At 37.1% G+C, this 12196-nt stretch overlaps 1 long non-coding RNA gene across 1 annotated transcript; it reads left to right on the top strand.

The window, feature by feature from the left end:
- Positions 1-603: 603 nt before the first annotated feature.
- Positions 604-4493, top strand: LOC123091636 (uncharacterized). The gene is made up of 3 exons (XR_006443380.1): positions 604-832; positions 2266-2359; positions 4179-4493. It is a non-coding gene; the product is annotated as an uncharacterized lncRNA (long non-coding RNA).
- The last annotated feature ends 7703 nt before the right edge of the window (positions 4494-12196 follow it).

Below are 12196 nucleotides of genomic sequence, written 5' to 3'. Positions count from 1 at the left end.
TACGATCACGATGAACCAGATGCATAGGATAAAACTTCTAATGAAATTCCAATTTCAATCGGTTGTAGTTCCATGATCCAATATCATCACATGGCCTAAACAATTTCAATGCCTTTCCCTTCAAATATAAAGGGAAGACCTTCTTATTGACGACATCCTCGGGCATACCTACAAGCTTAAATAATCTACAAACTTCATCCACATAGGTTAAGTGCATATCGGGATGTAATGTTCCATCTCCTATATAGGGATTAGCTAGCAGTTTCTCTATCATACCTGAAGGAATTTCAAAATAAATATTTTCAGTAGGTTCAGTAGGTTGAGGAGCAACTCTTTGCACTTCTGGTCGGGGTGAATATACCCCGAACAACCTCCTCAAAGGATTATTTTCCATAATAACAAGTGACAGTAAATTTCAGCATATTATATAAATCTTTATATTTACTAATTGGAAGCACTAATCGAGGCTCCACGTTAATCCTCAATAACTAAGCAAATTACCCCTTCGATCTCGCAAGTAACTATTTACAGCCGTCAGATGAAATACAATAGAAGTCCCCATCTGTTGCCCCACCTGGAGGCGCCTTCAGCCAATTCTTCCATGACTGCCCAAGAGGACATCTCCCTAAAAAAAGACATCTCCCTGAGCCCTAGCAGATTCCACCCCTCCACCGATCTTGCCCCAGCGAGGCATCGACGTGCCGTGGAGGGATCCCTAGCGCCGCTCCTCCTCCTCTCCAGTTTCCACACCGGGATTCCTTCTAATAAAGATCCAAGCAGTATCTTCTTGATGCCCTTCCTCTCCAACCATTGAATCGCCTCTGCCCCAAAGGTACGTTATGATATCCAAGTGAATGGAAATCTGAAATCAATCCTTCCTCTCTGTCTCTCCCTAGTATCTTTCTTTGTAACCTTTGAATCTCCTTAGCTTCCATGTCCTAAGTACGCTGCAATCATGCATCTATTTTTGATCTTACATGAATATATCCCGTGATGAATATTGTTTGATGGGAGAGCCATACCGATGGTAGTTTGAATTAATTTAGTTGGCCACCACCATGGACGATACTGGGCATTCCACATGCCCTCGACGCAAGATGCCCACCAGAATGAACCCCTTGCTACAGTTATATTGATTGAGGTGGACAAGCCTGAAAAGTTTAGGAAAGCTTCAAGGTACAGGTAGATGTATGTTGCCTATGTACAATCCTATAGTTTATTTTATTTGCAAATTGTGCATAGTGATAAATTTCTACAAGAAGATGCAAAATAATTGATCGCATATAGCCTGCATGCGAACATACATGTCCTAGATCTGTTTATAATAATTTCCTATTACTGAGATTTTATCATGCTATTAAGTAGTGCCCTAGCAGGAAACATACTGTTGCTGCAATTTTTCTTTTGGCATGCAAGGGCTGAAGTCTGTTGAATTCAGGTACTATTGCTGCCATTTTTCTTCATCTAATTTTCTCTACTATTTTTCAAAATGATACAATGAAATTTCATTATGTGGTTGCAACCGTGATAGTAAACTGTCATAAAAGTTGGGAAAGAAATGACATCACTGCTCACATAACTCAGACTAAATTCGCTTCTCATGTTATTTGATAGTGTGATTTTTATCACAGTGAACACCACCACCACTGCTTGGCCACTTCACCACCTACCTCTAGCCGTTCAGTAACCTACAGGTCATGCTTTGCAAATTATCAACCTTCCTCGGTTGGTTATTTGTTGTTTATTTTGCTCACCATTATTTCCGTGTTATTAATTGGAGAAAGTATGATGTATCGCTTATCCATACTGTTGCTGTAGCCCAGACAACGGTCTGTGATGCAGGATCCTTGGTTTTCGAATGATTGATCTCCGTGTAATTCAGATTTATGGTGGCATAATACGCATTGATATTAACACATTTCCTCAACTAAGTTTATGATTGTCTTCAGTCCCTACAATAATTTATAGTGCAGGCCGCAGATATGGTTAGTGAAATTCCAACTCCATAGAGAACTTACTGTAAATGACCGATTCCATGGCTTACTCAATCCAGAGGTTTTGCTTTTTCTTCAGTCATCCATACCTCAAACCTGATAGTGCTTAGTCATTTCGCAAATATCTGGTGCATGTACATCCCTTCATATGAAACCTATAAATTACTTTCTTTTAGGAAATACTCTAATTGCATAGATTTATTCTTTGTTAATGGCTTGACTAATTTGGATTACTCTTATATTTATTTTCTCTATCGTGAATTTTTTGCAGGTACGAGTAAATATTGGTCTTTGACATTGATCCTTAAATTTAATAGTACTAATTCAGAAGATGGGTGCATAACGATATCATCGGATTAATCAAGGTATATTGGTCTATCAAATATACTACTGGTACATATCAAAATGGTCTATCAAAATGTTTCTTCAGTCTAATTCAGAGTGATAATCTCTGTGGTACGAGCCTACAATTATATTTTGTTCTGCAGATTGAGCGAAAGTTAGTGTCATTTTACCAAATCGAGTTTTCTAACAAATTCCTTCTCTCACAAATGGAATTCAAGAAAACTAATAATTATTTCCATGTGTCCAAGTAAGCAACATAAGTCCACATACATTGCATCAGGAAATTTCCTGAATATCTATTGATAAATATTTTGGCTGTATTTCATAGTAATTAGATGCTTTATGTGTTGTAATCTAGATGCTAAGTTAGTAGACGAGACATCTTGATGGTACCTCATCATCAATGAATGGTATAGTTCACCTAGGGGAAAACGTTCTTCATCAATGGCTATCACAATTGCTTGCAATTTCTTTAATATTTCCTTATAGGTACTTAAATAAAACCATTTGACTTGAGTAATCGAGGAATGTCGTAAACAACTTGAAAAGTGTAGTACCAATTACAAACAGAATTTATGATATTGAATTGATGACAGACCATGCATCAACGGGATCTGGAAAGATATTTCTTACTGTAGTTATCATGACAGCGATTTCTTCAGTATGTTTCTTCAGCTACCGTTTCTGTGAAAATCCAAGCAAGAGTTTTGCACCATTTATTTTATATGCAGAAAAGAAATAACAAACTTGATAAAATTACTGTACTGTGAAAGACTACTCTTATATTCTGCACTTCTCCAACACATGTCATAGGAAATATGCAGCTACTTATGCAAGTTTGCTTTATGAAGGTTATCACCTTCAACCATTTAACATGCTTTTTATATTGCACATTATGATGATTCCGTAACAATGTCTGCAGTTAGTTTGTTGTCATCCTTTTCCATGACAAAAGTTTGATATTACATTGTTTTTCTCCATATCCCGCATTGAACAACAGTACCACAAATACAATCATAATGGTAGCGACTAAGGTGTGCTTTCCCTTGGTGATTGTCCGAGGGTAGATTTTTTATTTCCAAATTGGCAAGAAAGGTCCAACTGACAATAAAAGTCTATAATGGTGTTTCCGCATCTACTAGGAGACTGCTTTTCACTATTTTCAGTTCACTCCACATTGTTTCTGTCCTGAACCTGGAAGATATATGCTCCTTAATGCGCAGCCTGGGTCTTTTCATTGTATTTTCACGAATATACAAAGATTACGTATCATTTCATTGATACGAGTGAAACAACAAAATTCGGCAATGCACAGAGCCGCCGACACAAACCTTCTTGGTGCGCAATCACAAGAGCAGAACAGAGAAGTCGGTTGCTCAGCCCACAACATCACCGGCAGGATCACATCCTAAATGTATTGTATTTTCTAGATCTATATTAGTACCTACAAAACCTACATATTATATTCAAGTTTAACCTACTAGAATTTTTCAATTGGATTTTTGTTGCAATATTTTTAAATTTATCAAGCTTTTATTTTCATGAGCACGAACTTTCAACCTGTAGTATACCTCGACAGGTCAACCCAGAACCATTATACTTGTCTCTTCTATCTATAACACACCTGCTCATATCATTTATGTAGATCTAAAGCTTCAGCCTTTGTGCCAATATATTTTTTAACTGCTGTAGTGTTGTCTCTCTTTTAGAAAAGCTATGAAACTATGTTGTAGTTCATGCATTGCTACCTTATTAGTTAGACCTGAAAAGGGACCAGAATGTATATCTTTTCCAAATTAGGCTAATCTTTCCTTATCGTCATTTGGTTCTATTTTTTAGATTATAAACTACTTTTTCATTTGGGTATGGACGTGGGTGGTATCATTTTCACAGGAGCAACGACTGGACATGCATCAATAGGTGCTAAACTCACATGCTACTACAATGGACAGCTCTACAACATTTTATTTTAGATGTACAACAATAGAAGGGAAATGTGCATGTAGACGATCATGTGTTTGACGATCATACTTCTAAGTCCTTACTATAACAACAAGAAGTTAATCAGCATGATGTACTTATGTTGTTGTGATCAAACATGTTGTCATGTTTTAAATGCCATCTAATGCAACTTGAGATCACATGCTCTATTTTCCAAATTAAAGCTGAATTAACTATGATACGACATAATTTCATCTCTTCTTCTCATTTTCGAATTTGAACTATCCATGTTAGATCTCCATGTGAATGTGTGTACCATAGATTTTTCACATAAACCTGTCAGTGTACGTGTACAATGCAAAAGAAAAAGAGGATCTCCTACGTTACGCAAGACCACGTGTGTGAAACTAAAAGACCATGTGTGCAAAACTGAAACAACTCTATTCTTGAAATTAACCTGATTCCAAATATAATACATCTTCAATGAAGGTTACAACAGTTGGTGTAGCTATGCAACAACAAATACCAAATGAGAACCTAAGAAAGCAATACAAAATTAAAGACTAACCAAACTTCTACCAGTAATTCACGGGTTGCGACATAGTTCCAAACTATATATATTTAAAGTGTACAATATGAAGTTTCAAATTAAAAGATGTAATTCCTTTTTTTCTACCAAAATGATAAGTACCACACATGTGGCACAAAGCACTCCGGCCCTGACGTCTTTTTACAACTAAAATTGCCATCTGAAAAGAAAAAACAAACCCCAAAACAAATTAAACTTGCCATCCAAAAAGAAGTTGTCATGCTTCCTCGCATCACTAAACTTGCCGTAAAAAAATTCAGAGTTGGCATGTGTTCGTGCCACACATGTGGCACTTATTAGGGTCATTTTTCTAGAGGTAAGTGGACAACCATGAAAAACCATATATTAAAAATTATATTTACCAGCGAGGATACATTGCAATAGTTTTATAGTTCATATGTTACTCGAGTTTAAACTAGCCCGTGCGGATGCACGGGTTGATGACTAGTGTTTCCTAACCAAATTCCACCTACCAAAGGCGCTTCACTCCCCGACAATGGTGCCAGAAAAGATTCTTGATGACCCATAAGTATAGGTGATCTATCATAGTCCTTTTGAAAAGTAAGAGTGTCGAACCCAATGAGGAGCAGAAGGAAATGACAAGCGGTTTTCAGTAAGGTATTCTCTACAAGCACTGAAATTATCGGTAACAGATAGTTTTGTGATAAAAGATAATTCGTAACGGGTAAAAAGTAACAAAAGTAACAAGGTGCAGCAAGGTGGCCCAATCCTTTTTATAGCGAAGGACAAGCCTGGACAAACTCTTATATAAAGCAAAGCGCTCCCGAGGACACATGGGAATTACTATCAAGCTTGTTTTCATCATGCTCATATGATTCACGTTCGTTAATTTGATAATTTGATATGTGGGCGGACCTGTGCTTGGGTACTGCCCTTCCTTGGTCAAGCATCCTACTTATGATTAACCCCTCTCGCAAGCATTCGCAACTATGGAAGAAGAATTAAGGTAAATATAACCATAGCATGAAACATATGGATCCAAATCAGCCCCTTACGAAGCAACACATAAACTAGGGTTTAAGCTTCTGTCACTCTAGCAACCCCTCATCTACTTATTACTTCCCAATGCCTTCCCCTAGGCCCAAATCATGGTGAAGTGTCATGTAGTCGGTGTTCAGATAACACCATAGAGGAAAGACAACATACATCTCATCAAAATATCAAATGAATACCAAATTCACATGATTACTCATAACAAGACTTCTCCCATGTACTCAGGAACAAATGTAGCTACTCACAAATCATATTCATGTTCATAATCAGAGGGGTATTAATATGTATTAAGGATCTGAACATATGATCTTCCACCGAATAAACCAACTAGCATCAACTACAAGGAGTAATCAACACTATTAGCAACCCACAGGTACCAATCTGAGGTTTTGAGACAAAGATTGGATACAAGAGATGAAGTAGGGTTTGAGAGGAGATGGTACTGGTGGAGATGTTGATGGAGATTGACCCCCTCTTGGTGAGAGGATCGATGGTGATGACGATGGCGACGATTTCCCCCTCCCGGAGGGATGTTTCCCCGGCAGAACAGCTCCGCCAGAGCCCTAGATTGGTCCTTCCCAAGGTTCCGCCTCGAGATGACGGCGCTTCATCCCGAAAGCTTCCTTATGATTTTTTCTAGGGCAAAAGACACCATATAGAAGAAGATGGGCATCGGGGGCCTTCCAGGTGGCCCACGAGGCAGTGGGCGCGCCCTCCACCCTTGTGGTTGGTGGGTGGACCCCTCTGGTGCTTTCTTCGCCCAATATTTTTAATATATTCCAAAACTGGCTTTCGTGGAGTTTCAGGACTTTTGGAGTTGTGCAGAACAGGTTTCTAATATTTGCTCATTTTCCAGCGTAGAATTCCAGCTGTAGGCATTCTCCCTCTTCGTGTAAACCTTATAAAATAAGAGAGAAAATGCATAGGTATTGTGACATAATGTGTAGTAACAGCCCATAATGCAATAAATATTGATATAAAAGCTTGATGCAAAATGGACGTGTCAACTACCATTACTCCACACATCGACCGCTATCCAGCATGCATCTAGTGTATAAAGTTAACAAAAACGGAGTAACGCCTTAAGAAAGATGACATGATGTAAAGGGATAGATACAATCAATATGAACAAACCCCATCCTTTTATCCTTAATGGCAACAATACAAATGCGTGTCATGTCCCCTTCTGTCACTGGGATTGAGCACCGCAAGATTGAACCCATTACAAAGCACCTCTCTATTGCAAGAAAAATCAATCTAGATGGCCAAACCAAATCAATAGATTGGAGAGAAATACAAAGTTATATAAATCATGCATAAAAGAGCTCAGAATAAAATAATATTCATAGATAATCTGATCATAAACCCACAATTCATTGGATCTCAACAAACGCATTGTAAAAGAAGATTACATCAAATAGATCTCCAAGAACATCGAGGAGAACATTGTATTGAAGATCAAATAGAGAGAAGAAGCCATCTACCTACTAGCTATGGACCCGTAGGTATGTGGTAAACTACTCACACATCATTGGAAGGGCGGCAAGGTTGATGTAGAAGCCCTCGGTAATCGAATCCCCCTCCGACAGCATACCGGAAAAGGTCCCCAGATGGGATCTCACGAAGACAGAAACTTGCAGCGGCGGAAAAGTATTTTTGTGTGCCCTCTGGTCTACAGGGAATATTTGGGTATTTATAGAAGAAAAAATAGGGTTGGAAGTGCCACGGCGGGCCCACAAGCTTGGGAGCGCCCCCCTGATACGTCTAGTTTCCATCATGTTTTCTTACTGTTATTTATAGTGTTTTTATGCAAAATAACACTTTGTGGAGTAACTCTAATGCTTTTTATCTCATAATATGCAAGGTTTACACAAAGAGGGAGAATACCGGTAGCTCGAATACCTTGCTGAAAACCGCTTGTCATTTCCTTCTGCTCCTCGTTGGGTTCGACACTCTTACTTATCGAAGGGACTATGATTGATCCCCTATACTTGTGGGTAACCAAGACTCTTTTCTAGCACCATTTCCGGGAAGTGAAGCGCTCTTGGTAAGTGGAAATTGGTAAGGAAAAATTTATATTACGTGCTAAAATTTACTGCCACTTGTTACTATGGAAAACAATCCTTTGAGGGGTTTCTTCGGGGTATCTTCACCTCGACCGGAAACACAAAGAGTTGCCACTCAACCTACTGTACCCACTGAAAATATTGTTTATGAAATTCCTTTGGGTATGATAGAGAAACTGCTAGCTAATCCTTATGTAGGAGATGGAACTAAGCATCCTGATATGCACTTGATATATGTGGATGAAATTTATGGATTGTTCAAGCTTGCAAGTTTACCCAGAGATGAAGTTAAGAAGATGGTTTTCCCTTTATCTTTGGTTGGGCATTGACATGGTATAGGCTATGTGATGATATTGGAGCTTGGAATTGGAACCGGTTAAAATTGGAATTTCACCAAAAGTTTTATCACATGCATCTAGTTCATCGTGATCGGAATTATATATATAATTTTTGGCCTCATGAAGGAGAAAGTATCACTCAAGCTTGGGGTAGGCTTAAGTCAATGTTATATTCATGCCCCAATCATGAGCTCTCAATAAAAAATAGTATTCATAATTTTTATGCTCGGCTTTCTCGTGATGATCAATCCATGCTCGATACTTCTTGTATTGGTTCTTTTATGAAGAAGACTATTGAATTCATATGGGATCTCTTGGAAAGAATTAAATGCAACTTTGAAACTTGAATTTGATTGTGTTAAAACGTTTATGGATACAGATGTTTTTTGTAATTTTAGCACGAAATATGGACTTGACTCTGAGATAGTAGCTTCTTTTTGTGAATCATTTGCTACTCATGTTGATATGCCTAAGGAGAAGTGGTTCAAATATCATCCTCCTGTTAAATAAAAGATTGAGGAACTAGTTATAGTTAAGGATGAAACCATTATTTACAATGTTGATCCAGTTATGCCTACTGCTTATATTGAAAAACCACCTTTCCCTGTTAGGATAAAGGAACATTCTAAAGTCTCAACCGTGATCAACAGAAGTAATATTAGAACACCTAGACCCTCTGAACAAATTAAAGTAGAACCTAGTATTGCTATGGTTAAAGATCTCTTGGTTGATAATGTTGATGGGCATGTTATTTACTTCTGTGATGAAGCTGGTAGAATTGCCAAACCCAATACTAATGATAAGAATAAACCCGTTGTTGGCATGCTTGTTGTCTCAGTTAAAATAGGAGATCATTGTTATCATGGTTTATGTGATATGGGTGCTAATGACAGTGCTATTCCTTTTACTCTTTACCAAGAAATTATGAATGATATTGCACCTACTGAAATATAAGATATTGATGTCACTATTAAACTTGCAAACAGAGACACCATCACGCCACTTGGGATAGTTAGAGACATTGAAGTCTTGTGTGGAAAATAAAATACCCTACTGATTTTCTAGTTCTTGGTTCTCCACAAGATAATATTTGCCCCATCATATTTGTAAACCTTTGTTGAACATTGTTAATGCTAAGATAGATTGCAAGAAAGAAACTGTCAGTGTTAATTTTGGTGATGTGTCTCATGAGTTTAATTTCTCTAAGTTTCGTAGGCAACCCCAAGATAAAGAATTGCCTAGTAATGATGAAATTATTGGTCTTGCTTGTATTGTTGTACCTCCTACTGACCCACTAGAACAATATTTGCTCAACCATGGAAATGAAATGTACTTGCATGAAAGAAATGAAATAGATAGGATTTTCTTTGAACAACAACCTTCTCAAACATAATTTGCCTATTGAAAATCTAGGAGGTCCTCCCCCGCCTAAGAGTGATCCTGTGTTTGAATTGAAACAATTACCTGATACTTTGAAATATGCTTATCTTGATGAAAAGAATATATATATATATATATATATATATATATATATATATATATATCATGTTATTATTAGTGCTAAACTTACAAAGCATGAAGAGAAAACACTATTAAAAACTCCGAGGAAGCATCAGGTTGTTATTGGATATACTCTTGATGATCTTAAGGGCATTAGTCCCACTCTCTGTTAGCACAAGATTAATATGGAACCTGATGCTAAACCCGTTGTTGATCACCAATGATGATTGAATCCTAAGATGAAGGAAGTGGTAAGAACGGAAATGCTAAAACTTCTATAAGCGGGTATAATCTATCTCATAAAAGATAGTCGACGGTTAAGCCATGTTCATTGTGTTCCTAAGAATGGAGGTATTACTGTTGTTCCTAATGATAAAAAATGAACTCATCCCACAAAGAATTGTGACTGGTTATAGAATGGTAATTGATTTTAGAAAATCAAACAAAGCCACTAGAAAGGATCGTTACCCTCTACCTTTTATTGATCAAGTGTTAGAAAGATTATCTAAGCACACACACTTTTGCTTTCTTGGTGGAAATTTTGGTTTCTCTCAAATACCATGTATCAAAACATGATCAAGAGAAAACCACCTTTACTTGCCCTTTTGGAACTTATGCTTATAGATGTATGCCTTTTGGTTTATGCAATGCACCTGATACCTTTCAAAGATGTATGATTGCTATATTCTCTAACTTCTGTGAAAAGCTTGTTGAGGTTTTCATGGATGATTTATTTTTTTACGGAACTTCCTTTGATGATTGCTTAAGCAACCTTGATCAAGTTTCATAGAGATGTGAGCAAACTAATCTTGTCTTAAATTGGGAGAAGTGTCACTTTATGGTGAATGAAGGTATTGTCTTGGGGCACAAAATTTCTGAGCCAGGTATTGAGGTAGACAAAGCTAAATTGATGCTATTGAGAAAATTCCATGTCCTAAAGATATTAAAGGTATTCGAAGTTTTCTAGGTTATGTATGTTTTTATAGGAGATTTATTAAAGACTGCTCTAAAATTTCTAGGCCTCTCACTAATCTCTTGCAAAAAGATGTTCCATTTGTTTTTATGATGAGTGTGTAGAAGCCTTTGAAACACTTAAGAAAGCCTTAACTTCTGCACCTATCATTCAATCACCTGATTGGAACTTACCTTTTGAAATTATGTGTGATGCTAGTGATTATGTCGTTGGTGCTATTCTAGGACAAAGAGTTGAAAAGAAATTAAATGTTATCCATTATGCTAGCAAGACTCTAGACAGTGCTCAAAGAAATTATGCTACTACTGAGAAGTAATACATAGAAGTTGTGTTCGCATGTGATAAATTCAGATCTTACATTGTTGACTCTAAAGTAATTGTTCACACAGATCATGCTGCTATTAGATACCTTATGAAAGAGAAAGATGCTAAACCTAGACTCATTAGGTGGGTTCTTTCGTTACAAGAGTTTGACTTGCACATCATTGATAGGAAAGGAGCTGAGAACCCCGTAGTTGATAACTTGTCTAGGTTAGAAAACATTCTTGATAACCCACTACCTATCGATGATAGCTTCCCTGATGAACAACTAGCTATCATAAATGCTTCGTATTACACTCCTTGGTTTGCAGACTATGCAAACTATATTGTTGCTAAATTTATACCCCCTAGTTATACATACCAAGGAAATAAAAAATTCTTCTTTGACTTAAGACATTACTTTTGGGATGACCCACATATTTATAAAGAAGGAGTAGATGGTATTATTAGGTGTTGTATACCTAAGCATGAACAGGAAAAAATCCTATGGAAATGTCACTCTGAAGCCTATGGAGAGCATAATGCGGGAGATGGAACTCCACACAAGGTATTAGAATCTAGTTTTTCTTGGCCCACTCTTTTTAAAGATGCTCATAAATTTGTTCTATCTTGTGATGAATGTCAAAGAATTGGTAACATTGGTAGATGTCAGGAAATGCCTATGAAATATTCACTTGTTATCGAGTCATTTGATGTTTGGGGCTTTGATTATATGTCATTAAGTGGGTAAAAGTTATTCCAACTAGCAGTGCTGATCATAACACCTCCATTAAAATGTTTAAAGAAGTTATTTTACCGAGGTTTGGAGTCCCTAGATATTTAATGACTAATGGTGGTTCACATTTTATTCATGGTGCTTTCCGTAAATTGCTTGCTAAATATGATGTCAACCATAGAATTGCATTCCCTTATCACCTCAATCTAGCGGACAAGTTGAACTTAGCAATAGAGAAATAAAATTAATATTGCAAAAGACTGTCAATAGGTCTCGAAAGAATTGGTCTAAGAAACTTGATGATGCACTTTGGGCCTATAGAATAGCTTATAAGAATCCCATGGGTATGTCTTCACATAAAATGGTGTATTGAAAAGCTTGTCATTTGCCTCTCGAGTTA

This window comes from Triticum aestivum, chromosome 4B (assembly GCF_018294505.1).
Source record: "Triticum aestivum cultivar Chinese Spring chromosome 4B, IWGSC CS RefSeq v2.1, whole genome shotgun sequence".
NCBI classification, from domain to species: domain Eukaryota; kingdom Viridiplantae; phylum Streptophyta; class Magnoliopsida; order Poales; family Poaceae; genus Triticum; species Triticum aestivum.
Note: the sequence above shows the minus strand (reverse complement) of the source record. Positions and strands in the feature narration are given on the sequence as shown.